Genomic DNA, 9,910 nt, shown 5'->3' on the forward strand with positions numbered 1-9,910 from the left:
ATCAACAAGTATTGGAAACTTATCTTTACATATGTACCTACTGATTAGGTAGTATTTATATTTATAAAAATATTTAGTTACTTGCGGGTAAATAGAGAATGATACAATATACGAGTACTATACAAGTAAAAAAATCAGCCAAATCTTTGGCGCTTTAAGCTCATATTTTTTTCATTAAGTACCTACCTATCTATATAAGATTTACGAAAGCAATTGAACTTGTGTAAATCTGTAATATAAGGTCCCGTACATCTAACTAATACCTTCATAGGTAATTATTATTTCCTTTATTCATTTAAACTCTCAGTTTAGGTTTTTTTACAATGCTTATAAAAATAAAATATAAAAACCCAAAAATCAATAAAAAATACATATAAACATATTATAAAAAACCTAACCTAGGGTGCCGCCGGCAGCGGGGCAAGGCCCAAGCTGCCGGTGGTCAGGGCTGCAGAGAGAGGAACCGAACCGACGGACTATCCGCGCCGTGTCCAAGATCACCGCCTGTTGCATCTGGCCCCTGATCCAACCACCTAGTGAGAGTCTCTCAAGATGTTGGTCGAGACCCTTCGCTATTAGATCGTTCGCTGAATCAACTATCGGGACAATGATCGTCGAATTAACATCCCACATGGTGGTTATCTCGTGAGCACTTACTGGACTTCTCTGGAGATTTTCATCATGGGGGATGGTGATGTCAACGAGCACGGCCCGGCGTTGCGATCGATCTATTACCTATCACAATGTCAGGCTTATTGGCTACAATAGTCATGTCAGTGATAATCGATTGATCCCAATAGAGCGTGGCACGACTATTCTCGAGAACTGGCGGAGGTGAATACTTGTAGTACGGTACTTCGCGGTCCACAAGGCCGTATAGAAGAGCAAGTTGCTGGTGAATGGGTTCCTGGCTAACGAGATAATGTCTGTGCAAGTACTCGCCGTTAGCAAGATGAGAACAACCGGAAATAATATGCCTGAGTGACTCTCCGGGACGGCGGCATGCCCGACAAATACTCATAATAAATATTATTATCAACTAGATATATCGTGTCAGCGGGCTCAGCACGGTTCCATTTTTATCGGCTATCACTATGCGCGTCCCTTTCGCACTTACATACTTGTTAGAACGTGACAAGGGATAAAAACGCGACCGTGCTAAGCCGCCAGGTTACAAGATATCTGACCTGACAGGATATAGTTTTTTTATATTAAATTTTTCGCCAAATGTTAAGTCAAATTTAATTACGTTACCTGATGTGTCTTACATGTGTGTACCAACTTTTCAACTCAATTGGTCCAATAGTTGCGGAGCCAATTGTTTGTGACAGGCAGACGGACAGATGATACACAGACAGATAGGCATACCGTTTTCCTTTTGAGGTACACGTACTACACGTATCAAACAGTACCATTTATTACTTAGATATGGACATACAGCACACTGCCCAAACCGCTTAAATTTAAAATTATATTCTTTATAAGTCAAAGTCAAATGTTTTAGAGCTCCACATTTTTTTTTTGTATTCTAGGCCTAGTCTTAGTGGGTGTCTTCATTGCTGAAGGTCATGTCTAGTTTGAAGAGTTTCCTGCGCGATGTACCATGCATTGACATAGATATCTAGGGACTGGCCTTACGGGCAATAATAATGAGGCATGACAGGGGCCAGTACATCGGTGTGACACCGCTACAACGCGATTGGTTGATGAGTTCGCATCACGCGCGCGATTGGTTGATGAGTTCGCAACACGCGCGCTATTGGTCGCAACTAGTTGCGTTAGACTGCACGATTGGCTGGAATTCGTGAGTGACACCGCTGAACTAGTACCATTTTTAGTGCCCGTAAGGCCCGTCCTTAGATATATAGGTACGTCAATGGTACCATGCTTTTCCAAGTGTTCCTGTCCTCTAGTTCTGTTGTGAGACTGTATTCTAGGCCTAAGGAGGTAAAAATGGGGTTTAACATTTTTAACCACTTGTACGCAGATGTAGTCGCAGGTAGAAGGTAATTTAAACATAGGAATGCGATATACCTACATATATGTATAAACAGGCTGTAGTGATTTTCAAAGGATTGGTAGCAAAGTAGTGAATTTTTGCTTCAAACGGAATATAACGGCGAAGATGAGGCTTGCTACACGCTGATTTTATAAGTAAGAGCATGTAACTTATTAAGGTTTTTAATAAAGAAAGATCGTACGCAATTAGATCCTAAGTTTAGTTTCATAACATAATGCAGCTAAACGAATATAAAATGAGCACAATGTAAAAATATTAAGAATGATTACCGTAAAATGGGGTGAGTAGGGTTCGCGGGGAGAGTTGGGTTATGAATGGGGAGAGAAGGGATGAAAGGGGGATGAGATGGGATTTTAAGGCTACTGCTACAAAAATAATGTATTCCAATTTAAAAAGAGCTATAGTAATACTCATAATAAAAAAATCGATCCAACAATCTTCCAAAATCACCTTTGTATGAAAACCCAACTCACCCCAAATACGAGGGACTACGGGGTGAGGTGGGATTTCCTGTTTATCGTCAAAGTTATGAAATGGAACTACCCAAAATAAAATAAAAACTAAAACACAAACGTCCGGAACACTTATTATATACACCATTCAGTTTTCATATGTAAAAATAAGATGTTATCGAGATTTGAATGTCAGTTTTGCACCTACTCACCCCATTTTACGCTACCTATAAAATTTAAGTCCTCTAATAGTCAGTTGGTATTTTGTCTAAAACTTTTCTAGAAATCGATTTTCGCTCAAGTCATCTCGGATATGGGTATGTTTGGTATCAATGCATTCAGTATGATAGGACACTAATATAAAGCCTACTAAGGTTTAATTCGATCTATCTATTGTTCCATCCAGCTTTGACTTAAAGAAAGTGTGCTCCGATAATGAATAGCTTTTTATTAATAAGTTAATAACCACTGAAAATCTTATTCGATTGAAAATTTAAATGACAAAAAGGACTTAATCATGCTTATTAGTCCCGGTAAGCCAAAGTAGTTAGATGTAAGATTTTATTGCTTTAATAAGCACAAAGTTGAATGCAATTCTTATGTTTTAAATGATCCCTTCCATGATAATATGATGTTTATTATGATTGGATATCGCTAGTACATACCTACTTTGGATCACGTCTAGATGGAGCTCATATATTGTCTGCTTATGTTTATGCAAAAAGCTTGTTGCGGGTCGTTATCAGATGTCGCCGATTACGAAATATGTCGCTCCTGTAGGTGTTAGATACTTATTACAGATACTTATTGAACAGCATATTTGAGACGACAACCTAAGTGATACCAAGTAGTGGTGGCTAATCTGATATAAAAATAAATAAATATTAAAGGACAATTTTACACAGATCGGCCTAGTCCCACAGTGAGCTCAATAAGGCTTGTGTTGTGGGTACTAGACGACGATATACATAATACACATATATACAACTACTTATATACTTATTTACATAAAAACATCGATAACTTAGGAACAAATATTTGTGATGAACACACAAATAAATGCCCTTACCAGGATTCGAACCCGGGACCTCCTGCTTCGTAGGCCCTGCCTCTAGTCACTATCGACTAGGCTAGGAGGCCGTTAAAAAAAAGAGTATTATACATGTTAGGAATCTTAAATATTAGGTATTTTAAGTTAGTACACAGACTTAATTTAATAAGTAAGTAAGGAGTACACAAAAGAAACAGGATTTAATAGTTTTTTTTGTTAGCCTAGTTTAGTGTCCCACTGCTGGGCAAAGGCACCCCTCCTTTCCTCCACTCAACCCCATCGTTTGTACTTTCCCGCCAATCCGGATAAAATGCGTCCAAGTCGTCCCGCCATCCCCTTTTCGGTCTGACTGAACCCCGGCCTGCGCCATCGATGGTGTTCCGTGGGTCCCACTCGGTAACCATCTTGGCCCACCTTTCAGGGTGCATGCGGCAGACATATCCCGCCCAGTCCCACTTAAGCTTAACAATTTTTTTATTTTTATTTTTGGATTAAACATTTAACAATAAACGATATTAAAGTACCTCATTACCCACAAATATTTACCGAAATACCATACCATAGAGAAATTATTTCTCTATGACCTAGGCGAACATTGAACATGAAAAAAACCGGATATTTTATTCACCTGTTTAAGGTACGTTCTTTACCAGTGTAACTTCATTATTTTACTTCTAATAATAACTCGATTAATACGTGAAGTTACTATTACGCAGATTGTCCAGCAAGGGTTGCGTGCGTGGAGTCACTTCCTATGATAACTTATTCTAGCATTTATTACCGCGAACCCAAATGGATTAAGAACATCGTCCTATCCTACCTAAGAATCAATACCCCGTAGACGTCACTCCTACGTCTTCTACTTAGTGCTATTAAATCGGGCAAACGCTGGTATGGCGTATTTTCGATCTTAATATTTAAGCTACAAGGCGGCGCGGCCCGCGCAGCCGTGGCTGTACACGTCTTGATTTATACGATACATTAGCGGCCGGTGCATGCGCGCTCCGCTCTCCGCGATTTATGACTGCAAACCGAAAATTATGCATACAATTTACTTTACAATCCTCACTTGTGGCGGCATGAACTTCTTTCACAGGAATTCTCTGCGAAATTCCAATGTCATACTTACTATTATAAAAATGTAGGTAGGTGATGAAAGAATGAATAAGCAAATAAAATATAGGTACAGTCGCCATCAGATATATCGGAGCGGCCGAGGTGCTCAAAAATATCTGAGCATGCACTCTAGCGCCTTGATAATAAAGAGAGGCGTGGAGTGTTCAGATATTAGTGAGCGCCTCGGCCGTTCCGATACAAATATCTGATGGCGACTGTACAGGAAATATTTCCGTTTGTCTTGGTTATAGTGGTAGGTATATGTACTAGACGGAGAGCTAGCTACGGAAATAGGTTTGCAATTTATAGAGCAACGAAATCCCTCTAGTTAGTGTGTCATAGTATCATTATTAATTAATTCTGGCGCTGATCAGCGGTGGGTGTCAAATAAATTGAAGGTGTACAGTTTATAGAGCTCTGAGTTTAGTGACTTTGGTGTGATATAATAGCTAATTATGTATTTAATCCCAATATAACATTGCGTTTTAATTGGGGGAAAAGTAGTGCTAGGTGACGTCCAAGATGCGCGAAGCTTATTACTATAAGGTCCCGTTTTCGGTCCCCTCTGTAAATTGCACACCTTCAATTTTTTTTACAACCCCTTTGTTGCCCAACCACTGTCACACCCACCGCTGAACAGCTGCCAGGCGACCGGATTAATTCATAATGATAGTATGGCACACTAACTAGAGGGATTTCGTTGCTCTATAAATTGCAAACTTCGCTCTTTGACCATACGTATTTATACTTAGTATCAAAAAATACGACGCTTAGTTCTTTTGATCATTATATTTTTCAGGGAAATCTTACATTTTTAGACGCATAACTAAATATAGTTAAGTGTATTTAGGTACTTAACTAAATTTAGTAGGGATATAATAAAATTATTTGTTAATGTATATCAGTATCAAGTACTCACTCGTGTCAATTACTAAATATCTAAATTAAATAGATATCGTTTAACCTACTAATGAATAAACTGCGTAGGTGTGATTTCGTGAGACTACAAATAACTAATCGTATAGGTACCGATCCTAATCAGTGCCATAAAAACGAAAGCGGCTCTCTTGCTATTGCATATCAATTTAATTTTGTAGTGACGTTACAAATATGTGTACATGAGTATTTACAAATATGTAGTTATATTCATTTGGAACTATTTTAATACTCAAGTCTTACTGCGTAACATAATGCATGTTAACCGCCACCAAAGCCATTAATAATTAATTATTTATGTGTTCTACTTACTGTTTCCAAAACAAAGTATATTTTTGAATTTAATAGCAGGGTACCTAGGAACTTAGTAGTCGAAGTACTTAGCTTAGCCAGTTGAAATTTAAATCGGTACTTATATAGAAAAATATTTTATTATCATATTTTTAAGAATTTCGAAACTTTAGGTATACGGTAACAAATCAAATTTATAAAGGTACTTATGTAACAATACTGTGGCCCTAGTGAACAAGGGTACAAGTCTCAGGCAGCGCAGTTGTAAAAGGGCCTAAGTTCCACGTAACACTTATGCCCTTTTACACCTAAGCTGCGCGTGACTTGTACCCTTTTTCACTAGGGCCACAGTTATAGTACATTACGATAAAAGTGGGAAAAGTAGGAACTCGTGTCGATTTAAAACACTCCCTTCGGTCGTGTTTCAATTTATCGCCACTCGTTGCGAATTACTTTTTCGCACGTGTATTGTATAACGTTTTACAGTACATATGTACCATATGGCCCTTTAAATTTTCGACATAGATACGTATTGTGCTAATAACCGCTCTAGGGCGGTAAAGTAGCACCATATGTATTGTAATAGTACATTACTACAGAGGCCGGGACGAAAGGGGTTGCCGGCCGAAGACATATAGACGGCCGAGCGAAGCGAGGCCGGATAGGTCTGAGCGCGGGCAACCCCATTTCCCGCCGAGGTATGTATAGTGCTTTTCTCAAACATGCAATGAAATAAATAAAATAAAAAATCCACGAAACCCAAGTTTTATTTATATAAAAAAAATCGGGCAAGTGCGAGTCGGACTCGCGCACGAAGGGTTCCGTACCACATAAAAAAAAAAGCAAAAAAAAACGGTCACCCATCCAAGTACTGACCACTCCCGACGTTGCTTAACTTTGGTCAAAAATCACGTTTGTTGTATGGGAGCCCCATTTGTATCTTTATTTTATTCTGTTTTTAGTATTTGTTGTTATAGCGGCAACAGAAATACATCATCTGTGAAAATTTCAACTGTCTAGCTATCACGGTTCGTGAGATACAGCCTGGTGACAGACGGACGGACGGACGGACGGACGGACAGCGAAGTCTTAGTAATAGGGTCCCGTTTTACCCTTTGGGTACGGAACCCTAAAAACTAAAAGTAAAGTACACCCAAAATATAACCAACACGTACCTATATCATTATCACGCGTATGTTTTACACGAGTCGTGTATTTTTACTACCCGTATATTTAAGTCAGTAAGTATTTTTAATTCATGTAAGTATCTTTGATTTTTTCGCCTTGTATCCGTCTAACATGTTGATATCATGTTTCACATACATCGTTGCTTTATGTATGGAGTAAATAAGTATAATTTCCACAGTGTTGACAAATTTGTAGTTACATCCATTTAAAATATGCCACAAAACTGTTTCTAATAAACTGTAAGCCATTTTTCTTAGTTTTTAAATAATAAAATTGCCATAAGCAACCATATACATACTTCGTCTTTGACTTGGCGGCAGAGGCAGCAAGTTATTAAAATCAATTCTGCTTACGCTGCCAATTCCAACGCCTACGATTACAATTAATATTAATTTCATTATTTCGTCGGAACTCATATTAAAGTCAAAAAATCAACAATGCACCATAAATCCAATAAAACAGAATTAATATTTTTCAACTTTACCTCCATAACAATTTAAAAAATATAACTACGCGTGTTTGAGTAGACCTTTTTACCGCTAACGTTTAGATGAAATATTTTAAATGTTTTTATTTGTGTAGTTAAATTTATAATTTAAAATTATAAAATTATAGAATGTATTATTTATTAAGTTCATGTTGATTTTATACAAATAAAACTGCAAATTATAGCAAACATTGTTTTTTGTTTTTTTTTTATAGGCGTAGTGGCAGAGTGTCATTACGAACCATAAAGCAAATACTGCCTCTATTTTTTTTAATGGATGAATGCCACGATGCTGTGTCACAAATATCTGTGAAATGAAAATTAAAAAAGAGGACTTTGCCGGCCTAGGCCTGCAAGATGTGTATGAAATTCCATTAACGACCTTTTGTCCTAGCCGCACCTGAAACGTCATACTTCGCAGCCTATTATAAGGAACATAACATCAATATTTCATTGCATGTTTGAGAAAATAATTAATAATTTTCATCTAAACGTTAGCGGTAAAAAGGTCTACTCAAACACGCGTAGTTATATTTTTTAAATTGTTATGGAGGTAAAGTTGAAAAATATTCATTCTGTTTTATTGGATTTATGGTGCGTTGTTAATTTTTTGACTTTAATATGAGTTCCGACGAAATAATGAAATTAATATTAATTGTAATCGTAGGCGTTGGAATTGGCAGCGTAAGCAGAATTGATTTTAATAACTTGCTGCCTCTGCCACCAAGTCAAAGACGAAGTATGTATATGGTTGCTTATGGCAATTTTATTATTTGAGAAACTAAGAAAAATGGCTTACAGTTTATTAGAAACAGTTTTGTGGCATATTTTAAATGAATGTAACTACAAATTCGTCAACACTGTGAAAATTATACTTATTTACTCCGTGCATAAAGCAACGATGTATGTGAAACATGATATCAACATGAAAGACTATGTAAACTTATGTGACGAAAACGACAGTCAGACGGATACAAGGCGAAAAAATCAAAGATACATGAAAATATACGGGTAGTAAAAATACACGACTCGTGTAAAACATACGCGTGATAATGATATAGGTACGTTTTGGTTATATTTTGGGTGTACTTTACTTTTAGTTTTTTCTATAAATAAAACTTGGGTTTCGTGGATTTTTATTTTATTTATTTCATTGCATGTTTGAGAAAAGCACTATACATACTTCGGCGGGAAATGGGGTTGCCCGCGCTCAGACCTATCCGGCCTTGCTTCGCTCGGCCGTCTATATGTCTTCGGCCGGCAACCCCTTTCGTCCCGGCCTCTGTAGTAATGTACTATTATTGAATCATATAAGTACTAAGACAGCCATTAAGGGTACAGTAGCCCGGTATAAGTACAATAAAAAAAAATATTTCAATACCATTTCGTACCTTGTCACAGTGATAATCAATATGCGAGTCGCTATGGACCTCATACTATTGTCACCGTGACAAGGCACCAAAGGGTACCTACTAAAATTAAATTCCTTGACCGTACTTCTGCCCTATACACGTACCTACTCTCCGTAAGATTACCAACTAAATTAGGTAAATGTACATGTTGAAGCCCCGACCGACCTAGGCCAACGTGCGGGTGCCGGCGGCGGCGCAGGCGGCGCTTTTAGACGCACTTGAGATCTCTGCGCAGCGTCTGCTGCGACCGCCAGGCGCCGCCACTTAATAACCAGCACTATGCAACTCCTAATAATACTAGCACCCGCTAGGGTTGTCTCTAACGTAGTTGCTTAATTGAAATATTATTTGAATTAAGTTTCTGTCATATAAATATTTATAAATACTTCAAAGTCTTACGCTGCGTTTGTGCAAATGTTATGTGTCATAATTTGACCTCTCTGGTACCATGGCCAAAATTATGTAGTTTATGGTACATAGTTCTCAAATAAAACGTTTTGTTAGATGTGACCAAATGTGAACACTAAGCAGCGCAGCCAATCTATCCCAAGCCTGCATCATAGAAAAAAACGTTACAATATACCTACCCACCTATATTTATCTGGTGGCACCGGTAGTGCCTCCGACAAGACGAGCCAAGCGAAGAGCAAGGGCTCTACCTAGACCTACAATTTTTCGAAGCGCTTCGTCGTTTGTTTGAACCTCCATAACTTGGGTTTGGAAATATACCAGATAAGCACAATTCTCGGAATATGATGTCAATAGTGGACTTATTAAACATAAAAAGTTTCAATTGCATAGCTCTTATACTGACTTTAGTGATATCTAAAAAAAACCGATTTCCACATTGACTCTCACTGATGATCATCAAAATTCTAAGGGTCCTGAAGCTGAAATTTCGTACGTAAGCTAGTATTGGTACACGTATAACAAAAAAAATCTAAAACTTGGAACTTT

This window comes from Cydia splendana, chromosome Z, assembly GCF_910591565.1.
Source record: "Cydia splendana chromosome Z, ilCydSple1.2, whole genome shotgun sequence".
Taxonomy (NCBI): domain Eukaryota; kingdom Metazoa; phylum Arthropoda; class Insecta; order Lepidoptera; family Tortricidae; genus Cydia; species Cydia splendana.